Source organism: Hippopotamus amphibius, chromosome X (genome assembly GCF_030028045.1).
Source record: "Hippopotamus amphibius kiboko isolate mHipAmp2 chromosome X, mHipAmp2.hap2, whole genome shotgun sequence".
NCBI lineage: Eukaryota > Metazoa > Chordata > Mammalia > Artiodactyla > Hippopotamidae > Hippopotamus > Hippopotamus amphibius.
In genome coordinates, this window is record NC_080203.1 from 137,024,918 (window position 1) to 137,042,818 (window position 17,901).

Here is a 17,901-nt window from a genome sequence, read left to right on the forward strand (position 1 = left end):
GGTCTGTCCAGAGGGGTACCCCACGCTGTCCTGCAAGGGGACGCTGTCAAAGCCCCCCAGCTGGAGTCCCACACTCAGCCAGCCGGGTCTCCAGACTTCTGGAACGTCCCCTCAAAATAAAGCTTTGCCCTGGAAGCGTCCCATGTAAAGACCTCTTGGTGTCATTTTTGCAACCGGGAGTTAATGATAAATATCATCTTTGTTTCCTAATTTTTTTACCGAGTTGATTTAAGTCCCCCCCGACAGCCCCAATCCAATCTTCCCGTCCAAACTGACAAGCGTGACACCCGTGCCGGCGTACAAGCTCTCAGTGATGCAGAATCCAATGTTTTCTAGGCTTTAATTGAATCACTCGCCTCAAACTTGTTATTTTTAATTTACAACATTTGATTTCTGACACCGGCCCCTCTCTGTCATACATTATGCAGGCAAGAGCCTTAGTTGTGTGGGTGATTAAAAAAAAAACTAATTAGGCATGATTAAAAAAACTAAAACAGACACCTCTTAAATATGTGCGTGTTACCATGTAGAGGAGGCTCATTTCGCTGGAAATGCCTCATTTTCCTTCTCCGAGGTGACGTGCCGTGTCGTACCATCGGAATGGTTTTGACAGAAATGAAAGAAAACGTAGGGTTTCTTTTCCCCTTCTTGAACATATACCAGAAATTGCATTACAGAGCCCACGGACGCGGATTTCTCCCACAGCTCATTGAATGTAATTTTGTAAAGTGGGGAGGGAAACGAGATCGAAGAAAACGGGATGCAATCCAGCATTTTCTTTGGCACGGGGCGCGGGGTCAGGCCAGGGCTGGGCGCCCCCCGCGGGAACGACAATTAGAGTTATTGCCTTTTCCAAGCTCCAGCGAATGACAGCAGGGAGGAAACGTGCCGGCCAAGGGTAACGTTTTTGAAAACAGGACTCCAGCTCGGCAGAGAGGTGACATTGCACCGTGAGCAGCCGGTGACGTGGCGTGTTTTCCTCCGAGCCACTGAGGAGTTACAAAGATGTGACTCGAGCCTGGCATCAATCCACGCACGTCCCGTGGCAGTCGCTCCGCGATTAGCTAAACCCAGCTGACGTTCGTTCAGGTGGAAGCCTGTTTCCTCCTTGCCTATACTATTTGTCTCTCTCTGCCTCCCACGGCCAGCCGGCAAGAAGCGACATTCAGTCCTTTCTCACTCTCTGGTCACATCCTGCCCCGCCGGCCACATGTACGGCAGCCCGAAGGCGTGTGGGAGAGACGTCCCGTCCTGGGTGTGGCTGGGGTGCACCGGGCACATTTGGGAAACATGGAATGCTACAAAAGTTCGAGGAGTTGGTCCTGAGAAAGAGGTGTGCCTGTAACACATCAAAGATGGTGCAAAGCACATCATTTTATGACTTTAATCGAACGCCAAGACGGGGACATGGTCGAACCGGGCAACATATGCAATTCCTTTCCTCCAGAGAGATTCCAAATATTTAGAGGTTCAAACCTGGTTTTTCAGCCATTTCTCATATCTGGCATGAACTGGGGTGTCCCTCTCTTCGGGCGGTATTCTGTTTTCTTAAACCTCCTAAGGGGTGACACATACCCAACATGAAGGTACCACCACCACTCCCTGTCCTCTGTCATTTTACCATGAATGCTGGCCAAGCTTGTTGTCCTTGAATGCATTATGCAGACGCTCATGCAACTGGATTTTGTTTTTCACCAGAAAACACTGAAAATAGTCTGAACCATCATCAACAGTCTTTAACAGTCTTCAGTGGCACCAGCTTTAATTGGATGATGAGTCACTCTCAGGAATCCCGAGTCTCTAGCACATTTGTTTGTTTTCAACAGCGGGGCACGTCTGACACATGTGGTTGTAGGGAACAAAAGTGCAGCAGAGGGGGGAACTGGGGACGGAGAAAAGCAAAGTCACGGAACATGCTGGCCTGTCCCTCTGGCTTTCTCCATTTGGGCTCCCATTTACAAATAACAGTTAAGAGAATAAGCGTAGCCTTGAGTGTTAATTTTTTAACAGTCTAATAAACTGGCTTTAACATCCTAAGCCCTTTTGAGGAGAGGGAAGCAGGTGGTTAACGGGGCCACTTGAGGCTGTCAATAAAAGCAAAGTCGCCACGGTATTAATCACTGTTTGGTGGGTAAACCCAAACACCGACGTCCCCTCCTCGTTTTTCACGAGTGAAAACTCCGTTGTCTCTTATCTCAGGATGTATAGCACATGGCACTTCTGGCTTCCACCTCTATGTTTACCCACAAAACGAAAGCAAAACCTGATTATTTATTTTTAAGTTGTATTGCTCAGAAAAGCAGAGGAAAGCCTTGGGTTTGGGGATTGGCTTTTTCAAACTTGCTATTCGGTTTTAGTACCAAAATAATTGTCCATCCCAGACCTCTTCCAGTTCTCCTTCAGCACCCGAGCACCGCACGATCTGAGGGATTGTATTTAAACACACACACACACAACTTTGTGCTGAATGAGAATCTTCCATCGTGTAATTATGAGGTTATATTTCTAGCTCCAAGCTCAATGGGGAACATGGCAAATGGAATATGTACCCTCCCTCTCTGAAGAGCTAATTTCTCAAGCCCAGTATCTGGTCACAGGGGACCGCATGACATCAGTGGAGAGGAATTCAGAAGTTAGTTCAGTTAAGAAGTAATATCCGTGTCGGTTATCCATTTTAAATATAGCAGTACATGCACGTCAATCCTAAACTCAATAACTATCCCCTCTCCCACTTTTCCCCTTTGGTAACCATAAGTTTGTCCTCTAAGTCTGTGAGTCTACTTCTGTTTTGTAGATAAGTTCATTAGTATCGTTTTTTTTTGGATTCCATGTATAAGTGTTATCATACCATATTTCTCATTCTCTGCCTGACTTACTTCACTCAGTATGACTGTCTCTAGGTCCACCCATGGTGCTGCAAATGGCATGATTTCATTCCTTTTTCCTGGCTGAGTCATATTCCATTGTATACATGCACCACCTCTTCTTTATCCATTCATCCGTCCATGGACATTTAGGTTGCTTCCATGACTTGGCTGTTGTAAACAGGGCCGCTATGAACATGGGGTGCGTGTGTCCTTTGGGACCATAGCACAGGGAACTCTCCCCGATATTATGTAACAACCTAAATAGGAAAAAGAAAGGGAAAAAGAACAGCTACATGTATATGTATAACTGGAAGAAGAATGTGTTACAGTCCTAAGGGGAAGAAAATCACTGAGTTGTACACTTTAAAACGGGGGAGTTACAATAGCCAGGACATGGAAGCAACCTAAATGCCCATCAACAAATGAATGGATACAGAAGATGTGGCATATATATACAATGGAATATTACTCAGCTATAAAAAGGGATGAGATGGAGCTATATGTAATGAGGTGGATAGAACTACAGTCTGTCATACAGAGTGAAGTAAGTCAGAAAGAGAAGGACAAATATTGTATGCTAATTCACATATACGGAATCTAAAAATGGTACTGTTGGACTCAGTGACCAGAACAAGGATGCAGATACAGAGAATGGACTGGAGAACTTGAGGTATGGGAGGGGGCGGGGGGTGAAGGGGAAACTGAGACGAAGCGAGAGAGTAACACAGACATATATATACTACCAACTGTAAAATAGTCAGTGGGAAGTTGTTGTATAACAAAGGGAGTCCAACTCGAGGATGGAAGATGCCTTTGAGGACTGGGGCGGGGAGGGTGGGGGGGGCTTGGGGGGGGCGTCAAGGAAGGGAGGGAAGATGGGGATATGTGTATAAAAACGGATGATTGAACCTGGTGTACCCCCCCAAAAAAAAAATAATAATCAGTAAAAAAAAAAAAATAATAATAAAACGGGGGAGTTTTATGATATGTGAATTGTATCTCAACAAAGCTGGTTTTTGTTTTTTTAAAAAGAAGTAATATCCTGACCCCAGGCGTTACTCCAGATGAAAGTGAGCTCCCCACGTCTTCGATACGTCAGCCTACAGTGGGGGGTGCCCGCCATGTCCCCAGGGTCCCGTGCAGACCCGACTGCCCCTCACTCCATCCACGGGGTTGCTGGAGAGGCCGCCCCAGAGGGCACCCGCCCGGGAGGTGCTCTCTCCTCCTCCACCCAGTCCTAAGACGTCACGGAACAGACAGGAGGGAAGTTTGACCCCCCCACTCAGCTCCCTGGAGAACCACGCAGGGCGTCCTCCACTGGGACCCCTCCCACGAACACTCACCCACGTCTCCTTGGCTGTAAAACAGGAATTATAAACACCACCTCCCATCTGTCTCATGCAATACCTACATCCTCCTTTGGAAATAACACAGCGATCCTGAAAAAGACCCTCCACAACCTCAGAAGCGCCCTCCAAAGACAAAGCATCGTCGTTTACTCATCCGAATCTTGGAACTAACGCCTGTTGATTGGAACAAGAGACACGGCAAATCGTTTGTTAAGCCTCCGAGGTGGAGTCTCTCTCGCAGCTCTCTGCTGTCTGGGATTTGCCTGGTCACATTCCCTGGACTCCAGTCGAAGACTTAAATTCTTCTCCCTTCATCTCTCTTACCTTGGCAATGACCAAGAGAGGACACGGCCGTGTCTTTTTGGAGGACATCCAGGCTCTGAACTTTGAGAAAGCATTGAAACGTCCGCAGCCCCGTTCGTAGATTCAGGCTCCGTGTGAGAAAGCATTGAACCCACATTCAATACGTCTCTTCAAAATTCTCCTCCTTTTTTCTGCATCTATTAATTGGAAATACCCTTTAGCAAAGAGTTGACACCTCCTAGCCATTTACTTACGTATTCAGTTGTTTGTTTTTGTCAGGACAGACTCATAGATTTTTACTTTATTCTATGGGTCAGACTCCTGTCTATCGCTGTTTATTTGGTTGCTTAAATTGTTCAAGCTTTGGCCGTTGGGATCTTCTTCAGGTCAGTTCCTTTGACCTTTAGACGTGTACCGTACTTGAGTCCGCTCCCACCATGAACCTGCTGGTTCAAACACCAGCATTGGTATCACCACCCGTTCTGGGCTTTCTCATCCCCCCTAATCTCTCTCAAATACACCACCCAATCCTGCAAAGAAAACAAAACAAAACAAAACAAAAAAACAAAGGAAAAGGAAAACATGAAAAAAGTGACCTGAAAATATCGCTGTCCGTTTCAGTTTTAAAAAGTCAGAGGTTTTCTTCAATTACACATCTTGTTGGTTGACATACGTCCTCCAAAAAGATACGGCCGTGTCCTAACCCAGGGAGCTGTGAATGTGACTTTACTTGGAAACAGGGTCTTTGTGGATGTGAGGACATGAAGGGTCTGAGATGAGGTCCTCCTGGAGGAGGGTGGCCCTACATCCAATGACAGGGTCCTTCTAAGACGCAGAAGAGGAGAGACACAGACACAGAGGAGAAGCCCCGTGAAGACGGAGGCAGAGACGGGAGGGAGGCGGCCACCAGCCCAGGGATGCCTGGAGCCCCCAGACGCTGGAAGAGGTGGGAAGGACCCTCCCCTGGGGCCTCCAGAAAGAACCACAGCCCTGGGACACCTTGACCTCAGACGTCTGGTCTCCAGATACGAGCGAGGATGAATTTCTATTGTCTAGTCCCACAAGTTTGTGGTATGCTGTTACAAGAAACAAGCACAGCCCCTAAATGTCCTGACCCTCAAAGTTCCAAGCCAGGGGCCCTTGTCCTTAATACCCACCTCGCTCCCACACAGAGTGTCTCAGCAGCTTCAATATTCAGAAGTCAGTGCGCACGACCTCGGGACGCCTCCCCCGAGAGGGGAAAGGCTTCCCGTTCTGCACATGCTCCGTTTTCCCATCAGTTGGATTGGAAAGCACGGTTCTAGGCTGGCGTGGAGTCCAGCTGCCCCGCGCAGGGACCTTACCTGCAACTGGACGACAGAGCAGCCTGGCTTACCTGCTTGTTTTGGAATAAATCGCCCTCACCGCTAGAGCATCATGGTTTTGTAGACCCAACTTCAGCAAGCAGCAGACAGGAGCACACAGAAACTGGAAGCTTTGATAAGGGTACCCTGGACTCCAACATCCGAGATGCTTCTCAAAGTGGCAGAGTCTAAATTTCATGCCAAAAAAGCCACCTTGATGACTTGTCAGCCTGGATTAGACTATACCTATTTCATGCAAAAATCAGACATTAAAAAGAAATAAAAAACCAAAATGGCTCTCATTTATGAGTGGAGACATTCCAAACCTAAAGCACCACCTTCCAGCCTGTGCCAAGGCTATGAAAATGCAATGATCTCCAGAAATTCACACACACATCTCTGGGGACATTGTTACAGGCTCATAAAAAGTCAAATTGCCGTTACTTGAGCTCGCAAATAATTTATGCGTATCGTTTGTTTCGGCCGCCTGAGCATTTTGCCTGTCAAGCTGACCACCCAGTTGCAGGCGGGTGCCTCGGCCGGGAAACAGGGCATCACCCTCAGAGCGGAGTCCCCGTGGCCAGACCGGCGTGTTGGCGTGTTGTCTCCTGCGTGAAGGAGCACACGCTTTCCCGAGATGCCACCTTGCACGTTTACTACCCAATCATCTTCTGGTTGGCCGAAACAGCCTCTGATGGTAAACCTACCTGCACCCATTTGGGACATTTTCTGATTCTTGCCTTCTGCTTGGCATCATAAATGCAGGGGAGCCTGGGGGAAGGAGGAGTTAATTTTGCGGAGATTCTCCGCGGCTCCTCCCGAGAAGAAGCTCCTTTGCAACGTAAGCCACAGAGGGGAGAAGACTTTTCAGTTTTCCATACGCATGTCCCGGGGACTGGGTCAGACGTGCAGGAAAGGGGGCAGGTCTGCAACACTGCGTGGCCTTCGGGCCTCTAAACGTCCAGCGCCTGGTGGGTGCCTGACTGTTTTATGACATTTTCAAGGGTCGGCCCAGCTCTTTAAGGGCTGGTAATAAAACCCATGCTAATTTGGCACTACAGCACCAAGCGCTGCATCCTGGGGTGAGCCGATGACAGCCAACCAGAGGCCATATTCACTCGCCCCTCCACGTGTACACACACCCCTCTTCGGGTCCCCGCCTTGCTAAAAATCCAGATTCCATCCCAACGTCATTTTCTTTCTCACCGTCAACCCACCGGGGGGAACGCAGGCTAAATTACAATCATAAAAACAACCTTCAAGTAATTCTCCCCCAGGGAGGTGGAAACCCAGCTCTGAAAGAAACTGTGAAAACATGGTCCCAAAGGGAGCGTCCTCCTCTACTTGGGAATGGTCATTCTTTTCCTTGAAACATGCAGTCGGAGGGCATGAACGCGTGTAATTCGTCCTCACGCCTGGTTTCTACTTTTCCTTTCTGCAAGAGCGGAAAAGCGACCTTTTAAAAGGAAGAGCGGTGTTGGTGGGAGTGATGCACCTGGTGTGTGTATGTCTGTGTGTTTCTCCCCGACCCCCAAAGCGTGTCTTTCTGAACCCCGGAAGCAGGCCCTCTGCCCAGCAGGGCTCCCCTTGAAACCTCCAGCAGAAAGATCGCAGACCCAGACCTGTGTCGCACAGACGCGCTCTTTAATATTCAAAGGGTGCCCGGGACCGCTGAAAACAATTTCCTCTCCCAGACATTTTCCTCATGCAATATCGCCGCGGCCTTCGCGGGGCGGCGGGAGGGGGAGAACCCACCACGTCTCAGCATTCAAGGAGAAGAACCGAGAGTCTCGTTTCCAGAGCGAAGCATCTGTCTCCCGGATGGCCCGCGTCCCCACGCAGGCTCAGACGCATCTCCTACAACGCTGCCTGTATCCGGCGGGTGATGGAGCTGCCTGCAGCCACACCGTGCGTTACTCGGACCCCCTGCAGACTGCTGGTGTCATGCATTCTTCACGATGCGGGTTTCTGAGGAGCCTGCTGAGGGTCCAGTGTAATTGGCGCGCAGGAAATGTGGCCTTGTATATGTCCTCCGCTGCTGTCTGCTTTCTGGGGAAGGGTCCCCACCTTGTCCCTGAGCCCCACATGCTGCCTCATCTTTTGGAGGTTAGGGGCTGGCGAGGCTCCCAAGCCCTGCACACATTCTCTGTGTGAAGCTCAGAAGTCAATTCCCCTTCCTTCGCGGGACCAGGAACAGAGCCTGCCAGCCCCATAACGGTAGGTGAGATCTGGGATGCAGATGCTGTCCCTGGATGCTTGGGGAGTCCCCCCCCCCGAGGGAAAGGCTGTCCCCCACCTTGGCTGTCATCCCCCTGGAGAAGCATCAGGGTGGCCTGGACTCCAGCCACAATGACACACGCAATAGAGACCCAGCCCATTGTCTGCAACACATGAGCGCCATGTAGGACAGCCCCGTTCATCTCCACAGCTTCCCTCAACTACCCCAATCCCATGTGCAGACTTCTTTTCGCATCCTTCCTCACTACTTTCTCTTATCACCAGGTTCCAACGCTGCCAGACAGTGTCCGGGGCAATACCACATGGGAGACAGCATTAATAACTTGCTGGGAAAAACTCAAAATGCAAAAGCACGGGGTCCAGACTTATTGTACTTTCTCTGGGGTTGGGGCCACACGTCTGAATGGCAAACTCAAGCGAAAAGAAAGAAGAAAGAAAAGAAAGAAAGAAAGAAAGAAAGAAAGAAAGAAAGAAAGAAAGAAAGGGAAAGAGAGAGAGAGAAAGAAAAAGAAAGAAAGAAAAAGAAAAAGAAAGAAAGAAAAAGAAAAGAAAAAGAGAAAGAAAGAGAGAGAAAGAAAAAGAAAGAAAAAGAGAAAGAAAGAAAGAAAGAAAGAAAAAGAAAAAGAAAGAAAGAAAGAGAAAGAAAGAAACAAAAGGAAAGGAAAGAAAGAGAAGGAAGGAAGGAAAGATCAAAATTTCCCTCATTTGCCTTGCTTTACTTATTCTCTTGTCTGAATTGAAAATCATTAAGGAGAACATATAAAATGTAGATTTACTCCCAGTGTGTTTCATTTCGACCCGCAAGACACACATCCGCTCTGCTCAGGATGAAACTCAGGAAAATGTTCGCCAAGGAGCGTTGCTTACCCCGTGAAAGGAAAGAGACGGAGGTACCAAAGCAGAAACCACTGTCAAGACGGAATAAATAGCCGTCAAAGACGCACGTCACCTGGAGGTGGCTCATTTGGTGTAAATATCCGTGAAATACCTGCCAACAAATATTACAAAACACAGGGGACCATTATCTTTCAAGGTCAAAGGCCACAGGGAGAGTTCGGCACCTACAGCACAGACAACCCTTTGGGTCTGGACTGGGTGTGGACTTCCACCCTAGGTGAAAACAGTCGATGTTGATTTAGCTGCCAGAGAAGGAGGGCGCCCGGTGGAAACGGTGGTCTTTCCTAAAATTTGCCACAGAAGCAGCTTTCCTGATGGACAGACCCCCACCTTAGAGAGGAGACGTCAATCAGTGTTTCCACATCACGGAATTCCAAACATGCCTTTGAAACCCCATGTGAGAATTCTGCTCTCTTTTCTCTACCCCTGGCCGCTGTTCTCTGCGTACTTTCTGGGGAGGGAGTTTAAATACTCATGGGGTCACAGGAACCTCGCCCCGAAAAGAGAAGCCGAGGGACCTTCCGTAGCAATGGGAAACTCTCTCCATGAGATGCAACAAGAGATAACGCTTCCTTTCACCCCAAAGCCCAGGAAAGGTGGATTCTAAGTTTGCACACCTGTTTCCTACAAGGAAATGCTCCTTTTGGGGTTAAACGGACTCTCGTCTACGAAAGGCCTTGAGACGCAGCCTCTCCCCGTGGTGGACACTCTTCAGGAATCTGGCTTTTCGCACCCTCTGCTTCCCTTTCGGGGCGGTTTCGGGTACGGTGTGTCGCTTCCCTGTTGGCCGTGTGCTTTCCGGGACGGATGAATGACCAGATGGCCTCATTTCCCGCTCATCCCGGGACGCCTTGAGGCTTGTAATGCAATTATTACAGCGCTGATTTTCCCTGGCGTGGCCGCGCCCGAGTCTCCGGCGGGGCTGGGGTTGCTCCGGGTGTGACGATATACACACTCATCCGTGTGCACTGACTTCACCTCCAGCAGGTAGGACTCGTCCCGCTTCACGCATGCGGAGCCCAACGTGGCTCTTTTCGCGTTTTGTGAATTACTGGAGCGTCTGTATACACGGCAGAAAGAGCAGACACAAGTGATGAAACACTGCCGGGAGTCCTGAGGGAGAGCAAATGCGGTGCGTGAAAAGGAGGGAGTTGGAAAATGGGATTTGTGAACATGCAGCTTGTGCGAGAGCTCCGTGGCTCATGTCCGGGGAAGCTGTTGGTTTTTAGGATTCCTCCACTGCGGTCTCTGTCCCGGGGACAAGACGCCTCCGCCTCAAATATTTGCATCCTTTTACGACTGGGTTCTTCCTCCCCGTTCTCAGGATACTGAGTTCATCTGTGTTGAACACGAGGCTGTTGCTTCCTCGGACTTTGTTTCCGGCTGGGTTTTACGAGCACGGTTCCAGGACATTCCCTGGTGCCTCAGAGAAACATGGGGTGGCCTTCTGGAATAAGCCACCCCTCGGCTGTCCACAGGGCACAGCTGTTTTGTGTGTTCTGACCGGACCCCTCGGACACTGGCTCTGGGGGGGATGCGGGAGGTGTTGGGCTGAGGGTTTGCGTTTGGGGGAATCGATTTAGGGAAAATCAGGCAAAGTTACAAACATAAAATAGGTATGCAGGGAACCCATCTCTCATCACAGAGGGGACGCTGCAACAGAAAAGCCTGCACACTTGACGTCTTCACCAGGGGCAGGTAAACAATCTTCTGCAAATCGCTCAAAAACAGGGGAGCCCATGGAAACACTGCTTGGTCCCTCTCAGGACCTGGAATAGCCCTGAGTGTGCAGATCAGACGCTGAAGTTCATTCACTTCAGGGAAGCACGTTCCTCCTGGATTCCCTGAAGGTCAGAGGAGGTAAGTGAGAAATCCTACCTGTCGAGACATCTTCTGAGGTGAGAGAAGGAGTCTGATCAGACATGTGGTCCCTTCAGCCATTTCTGAGCATCCTTTAATCGAAGGGACCAGAACACACCCTTCCCTTCAAGGGGCTCTGGAGTCGAATTGCCAGACTTAGCAATGAAAAAATACAACAGGTCCAGTTATGTTTGAATTTCATAGAAACAAAGAAAAGAATCTTTTTTTTCTTTTTGACGTAAGTATATCCCCGGCAATGTTTGGGATATACTTTTAAAAATTTTGTTTTCATCTGAAATGTGAGTGTAACTGGATATCCTGGGGACATATGTATACTAAGACTGTTTTTGCTGTTTTTCTGAAGTTCAGACCCCCCCGGGTGTTCTGTATTTTATCTGGCAACTCTGCGGAGGTGGTGCGGGGGGTGTTTGCAGGGAGTCTCAGAGAGGAATGCTCCACGAGGGTAAATGGTCCTGATGTTGTGGGGTTCTCTCTCTGGGAGATGCTGCCTATACCTGGGGAGACCCTGCTTCTTCCGCCAGGCTGGGGTGGGTGGAGGAGGGGACTTCTTTTCCTCTGTGTCAGGGAGAAGCTCAGAGATGATGGAGGAGGACCGGGTCCCAATAAGATGCCCACCGGTCCTTGACCCCACACCCACCCCCGTCCTTTACAACATTAACGATGAGGCACGGTGGTGCGGGATCCATAGGTGGCCCCCGCGTTTATCAATATGGGAAAAGAGAGTGAAATAGGGGTAATTTTCTAGGGAGTGATTTTTGGAAGAAGGAAGATATTATTTCTCAGTTAACTTAAAAAAAAAATCGGCGTAGATATTTTTTTCATCCACAAACATACATGAGACGTCGAATACACAGAGAGAAGGAACTCAGGGTTCCGCCAGATACAAAACCCTTCAGCTGAGTCGGGGGATCCTCTTATGGGGTCCCATGGTCAGGGGGCAGTTACGGAATTTCAGGCAAAGAATGACACGCGGAGATGTTAGATTTGCCTGCTGGAGGCTGGAGTAAGCTGGGTTTGCCCTGTGCCGTGCCCGCCTCGTAGGAGGTGACCCCGGTCCTGAAGGCGGGCCATCGTGTGGCCCAGACTGGGCGACCCGACCCCACATTCACATCGGTAAGAAATAAACGCCACCTCCACCAGTGTGTGGCTGGCAGCGACTCAGGTGGGGGTGAGTTAAACGCTACCTCCTTATTTCTGTCCTCATTTCTGAGGCAATACTTCGTGCCGCTCTTATTTGCAGGACGAGGGCAGAAACGGTGCACAGCAAACCGCCCCGAATCCGACGGGAACCCACGCCCGCCGTCCACACTCGGGGGTCTATCTTAGGACCCCCATCCCCGCTCGGGGGAGGGGGGGGAGGGCCGGCCGTGGCCCCCCCCCCGTGCCCACAAATAAAGGCTAAGTCAATCCTGTCCCACTTCCCTGAGGAGGCATCAGCCGCGTCTTCGTTAAAAGTCACAGCAGTTCTGCCTCCTTGAAACAGTCATTGCCATGCACTCATCGCCTCGCATTTCAAATAGAAACGCGGCCCTGCAGGCACCCGGAATAATTATTGACGAATAATCAGTGACTGCGGCCTCGGGTTGTATCGGAGAAGTCCACGCTATTAGGACTCTGGGAATAAAAGAGAAACAAAAATCAGCATTTTGAGTAAATAATGCAGTCTCTTTTCCCATGTGGGTCCCACCAGCCTTCTCCCTGCCCCTGTGTTTACATCCCCATCTAAATTTTCTTTCTTTCTTTCTTTCCCTTTCTTTTTCTTTTTCTTTCTTTCTTTTTCTATCTTTCTTTCTTCCTTCCTTTCTTTCTTCCTTTCCTTCTTTCTTTCTTTCTCTTTCTTCTTCTTTCTTTCTTTTTCTTTCTTTCTCTTTCTTCTTTCTTTCTTTCTTTCTTTCCTCTTTCTTTCTTTCTTTCTTTCTTCTCTCTTTCTCCTTCCTTCCTTCCTTTCCATCCTTCCTTTCTTTCTTATAAATGTATTTATTTACTTATTGGCTGCGCTGGGTCTTTGTTGCTGCATGTGGGCTTTCTCTAGTTGCGGTGAGCGGGGACTACTCTTCGTCGCGGTGCGCGGGCTTCTCATTGCAGTGGCTTCTCTTGTTGTGGAGCACAGGCTCTAGGCACGCGGGCTTCAGTAGAAACCTGTGTCCCCTGCATTGGCAGGCGGATTCTTAACCACTGGGCCCCCAGGGAAGCCCTACACACCTAGATTTTCTAATGCAAGCGTTCATTCCAAGGGATGACCAGACTGTCCTACAAACGAACCAGCCATGGCCCGGCGGGGTCAGAGCTTTTCACCGTCTGCAGGTTCTCAGCCTCGACCCCCACATCGGGGGCCCCTCTAAAAGCCACAGGAAGGATTCAAGAGCAGAAAGGCAACCTTTAGAAGGTCTTCAAGTTATCACCCTGCAAAGACGCTGAGGAAAGAATTCCAGCCCTGCTTATTCAAAGGAATAAAACACATAGTGCAGTTTTTAATTCAACAAGCTTTGGAATATCCCTTTTTTTTTCACTTTCTAAAAAAAAATTTATTGGAGTATAGTTGATTTACAATGTTGTGTTGGTTTGGAATATCACTTTTGGAAGGTAGGACAAGGCCTGTTTCTAAAGGCCGTAAAGGATTTGGAAGTGAACTGTTTTAAAGTGTCGGAGGTTGCAGGAGGGATAAGTGAGGAGTTTGGGATTAACAGACAGACACTAAAATGCATAAACAACAAGGACCTACCGTAGAGCACAGGGAACTGTGTTCGATATCTTGTAATGACCTGGAAAAGAATCTGAAAAAGAATATACTGTATACACACACGTGCACATACATGCACATGCACACACATATACATGTATAACTGTATCAATTTGCTGTACACTTGGAACTGAATAACCTGAAACGAACACAACATTGTAAGTCAACTATTCTTAAATTAAAAAAAAAAATCAGCCAGTTATACTCACACAGAAAAACGAATAAAATAAAATAAAATGTCCGAAGAATGCCTGGGAAAATTTCCCTAAATGCTTGTATTTTAAAAAAAATTTTTTTTAAAGGCATTTAACTTCTTTGGGGAAACATAGCATCTTCTTGATATTCCTCTCAAAATAACGTGACAGTTTTTGTACATCCACGTCCAGTTTCCGACTCACTGAGATGAATAAACGGTCTGAAGTTTGGGAGTTGGTTTAAAACTGCTTGGGGCAGGGGGTTTAAAACTCCTCGAAACGTTTGTCCGTGAAAATCTCGCCCGTCTTACAGAAAGGCAAAGTGGCCTCTTAAGAGCACACTTACTCCAGACCAGCTTACCCTGTGCAGTTATAACTGACAGTTACAGACCCGGTTACGCTTTGGAAAATCTGACGACGGTCTCTGTGTTCAGAAAGCCCACATCGATTCTATGAAACTTGCTTTGCCCTCCCTGTCCTGCTCCACCCTGACCATGCCAATCCTAAATTAAGCACCAATTCCTAATTCACGCTGAATTCTCACTCCTTGCCCTCCTGGATCCTCTCACTCCCCAACACCTTTAGATCTTGGTATTCAGAAAGGACAGTCAAGCATAGCCAAAGAAAATAATCCCCAAAATCCAAATCCAGCCGTGGGTTATATTAAAACATCCAGAGTTTAGAAAATACAAGTGAGGGCTTCCCTGATGGTTAAGAATCTGCCTGCCAATGCATGGGACACGAGTTCGAGCCCTGGTCCGGGAAGACCCCACATGCTGCAGAGCAACTAAGCCCGTGTACCACAACTACTGATCCTGTGCTCTAGGGCCCACAAGCCACAACTACTGAGCCCGTGTGCCACAACTACTGAGCCCACACACCTAGAGCCCGTGCTCTGCAACAAGAGAAGCCACCGCACTGAGAAGCCTGTGCAGTGTAATGAAGAGGAGCCCCCACTCGCCGCAACTAGAGAAAGCCCGTGTGCAGCAACGAAGACCCAACACAGCCAATAAATAATAAATAAATATATATATATACACAAATAAATTAATTAATTAAAAAAAAAGAAAACGCAAATGAGCATTCCCTGAACCAAGCTGGGGTACCTCCTGCCTAATTTCACGTCTTTAAAAAGATTGCAGTGTTTCTATTTGACAGTTAGTGAAGCATCATTGTACAGTGTCTCAGTTAGCAGGGGCTAACGTGACCCGTCAAACAGGAAATATGCCTCTGAAAAGACAGCCCCGTCCGTGAATAGTTGCTTCCAGATGATACTGACTCTATATGTCGTGCCCGGCCTGGTCTCATGGCTGTGCTCGCTTTTATTTCCAAACAGTTAAATAAATGCAGGCGTGTTTTTCCGTGTCCATGTTCACACGACCGAGAGAACTGCCCCATCTCAAAATATCCTTAACACACCTCTCTGATCGCCACATTTTATGCCCCAAACGATGTTTCGTCTCGTTTCAGACGTGTGACGATCTCCTTGCTCTCAGATCAGGGGTAGAGAAAGGCACGCACAGGCTCCTTCGGGAGACAGTCGGCTCCGAGGGTGGGCGTTATAATTCAATATTGCATATAAAGGTATGCCGTATAATTCAATACGTTACATAAAAATGTGCTCCCTGGTAACTGCTCCCCTCCTCCTCCCCCCGTTCAGGCTTTCTGCAGCTGCACACCTGCCTCCCGGAGCCGAGAAGGACTGAATCACTGCACGAGATGGGTATGTCTTTGGTTTTTGTAAGTATTTCTCAGGCGGTTCCCTCCCCTTGGGGAGGCTTCTCTTCGGGGAACCTCCTCCCTCCACAGGACTGCATGGAAGCACGTCTGCTCCGCACACACCCTCACCCTGCTTTCAGTTCAAACGTGGAGGGAGGTCTCAGCCTGGCTGGGCAACTTCCTCGGATCTGGGCGACCCGGCAGGCGTGACTCTCCCGAGGGTGGTTATTGGTGACATCAGAGGCAAATTCACAGACCCAGGCGAAGGGGCTGTGGGGTCTGTGTGCATCTTCCCAGCTGTCATGATTCTGTGTGTGTGTGTGTGTGTGTGTGTGCTGGGGAGTGTGTGCTGGTGTGTGTCTATGCTGCTGTGTGTGTGTCTATGTTCTGAGCTGTGTGTGCATGTGCTGCCATGTCTGTATGTGTGTGTGGTGTGTATATGTTCTGCTGTGTGTTTGCACGCAGTGGTGTGTGTGTATGTATGTCTCTGTATGTGGGGGGTGTCATACATATGTGTTGTCACCTGCCTCCAGGGCATCTCCGAATCCCTTAAGTCACGGCACCAGGAGGCAGGATCCCTTCCGGCAACTCCTGGTGCCCTCAACCCTCTTACCTCATTTCATCTCAGCGGCTCTTTCTTTTGGACCACACTTTCCCATGTTTGTGTCACGTCACGTCTGGGAACAAACACAGACATATCCAAACGGACGTTCTCTTACCCGGCTTCTAGACGCTGCTGTTGCATCACGTGAAATAAAAATATGTGTGAATACACGTGATCCCAGACGGCTTATAACAGTCTCATCTCACCTGATCAGTGTGTCCACGGGGTCCCTTTCAGAACCTAACTCGTCCCCTCCGGGGCTCCAAGTTTCTCCATAGCCGCCTCATCTCTGTTTTGCTTGGAGAGGGGACAAAATCAGCCCTTTGGATGCGAACAAATCGTTTCAAAGACTCCAGAAGGGGCTTGTGGGACACGGGAGCACCCTGTCTCGCAGCCGGGCTCCCCGAGGGAGGTCTAGACGTATCCGAATGTGGGCGGTTCCCCCGTGGTACTTACCATAATCACGTTTTTCTGTGTAAAGAAGAACATTTTTTTTTGACCCCCCCAGAGCGCAGGAATCAATGAGGCGTTGGTAAAGCAAAGTTCACGGCCCGCGGAAGCAGGCCGCGTGCGGCGTGCACGCACGTGCAAAGCCTCCCCGTGTCAGGGCGAGTCTGCCGTGATTTATAGACCCACACCCCCTGAAATCATTTAAGGTAGATTAGATTCAGGGGACAATTCCTTCTAATATGACAAGCTGATCGGGCCTGACAGGGAACTAGGTTACTCGGGATGGGATGCAAGTTCAAGAAATTCTGATTAAATTAAAATATTAATGGTACCGCCGGGAGAAGGAGATTGAATCGCATTAGATGCCTTCTGGATGAGGACCAAGATGCAAATCCAGGCTGGGGGGCGCCGGGGGAAGTTCTCTCCAGTCCGCCAGAACGCGGGATGTGCATTCCAAGGAAAGAGGAGGCGTTTGGGGTGGGGGGGGGTTACTGCCTCTTCCCCACCGAGGTCTAAGGGACAACGCACCTGCTGCAGAGCTTTCTGCACCCAGGCTCACCTCCTGTCTCTCCTGCGGCTGCAGGGGTGGCCCCCCCCCGGTGGAAGCCGCCCTCTCGCTGCTCTCGGGGACCCCCTCCCCGCCACTCACCCAATATGAAAATTGGCCCTGGCTGCCCTGTAATTACCACGCAGCCCTGCTATGAAGCGATCGCTGCCAACCTCTGCCGGCCGTACGGGGACCTTATTGGGTTGTTTTTTGTTTGTTTTTTTTTTCTTTTTTTCCTCCTGCAGAGAACAATAACAAGTAAGCCTCTCGCCTTGGCCACAGGGAAATGAGATTCAGTGGCCCCGTGGAGGGACTCATTCCCAGCCGTTTCCGGCTCTGAACCCATTCACATGGTGGGGGGGGGGGGCGCCCCTTCCTGGCGGTCTCAGTTCTAGGGATGAAATGGGCCTCCTCGGGGCAAAATCAGTTTGCTTTCGACCCTCCTTGTAGCTTCTGGGAGAAAGGCGTTGGCACGGATTCTTTTTTTTTTTTTTTTTTAAGTAAAGTCTTCTGTGGCTTGGCCAAGATGTAGTTTGCCCAGACAGGGAAATGAGTAAGTCAGTCTGTTGCGGGTTTCTCGCGGAGTCATCCGCGAAGCAAAGCAGGCGCTGAACGCTCGGAAACTCTCCCCCAAAGGAAAACCAAGACCATTGTGGGAGGGGTGGGGGCGCTGAGGCCCTCCTGTGTATCGGGAACTTGCTCCCCGTCCTCGTCAAGGATCTGTTCTCATCACCCCCAAACCACGGCCTTCGACGAGGGCTGCAGCTCA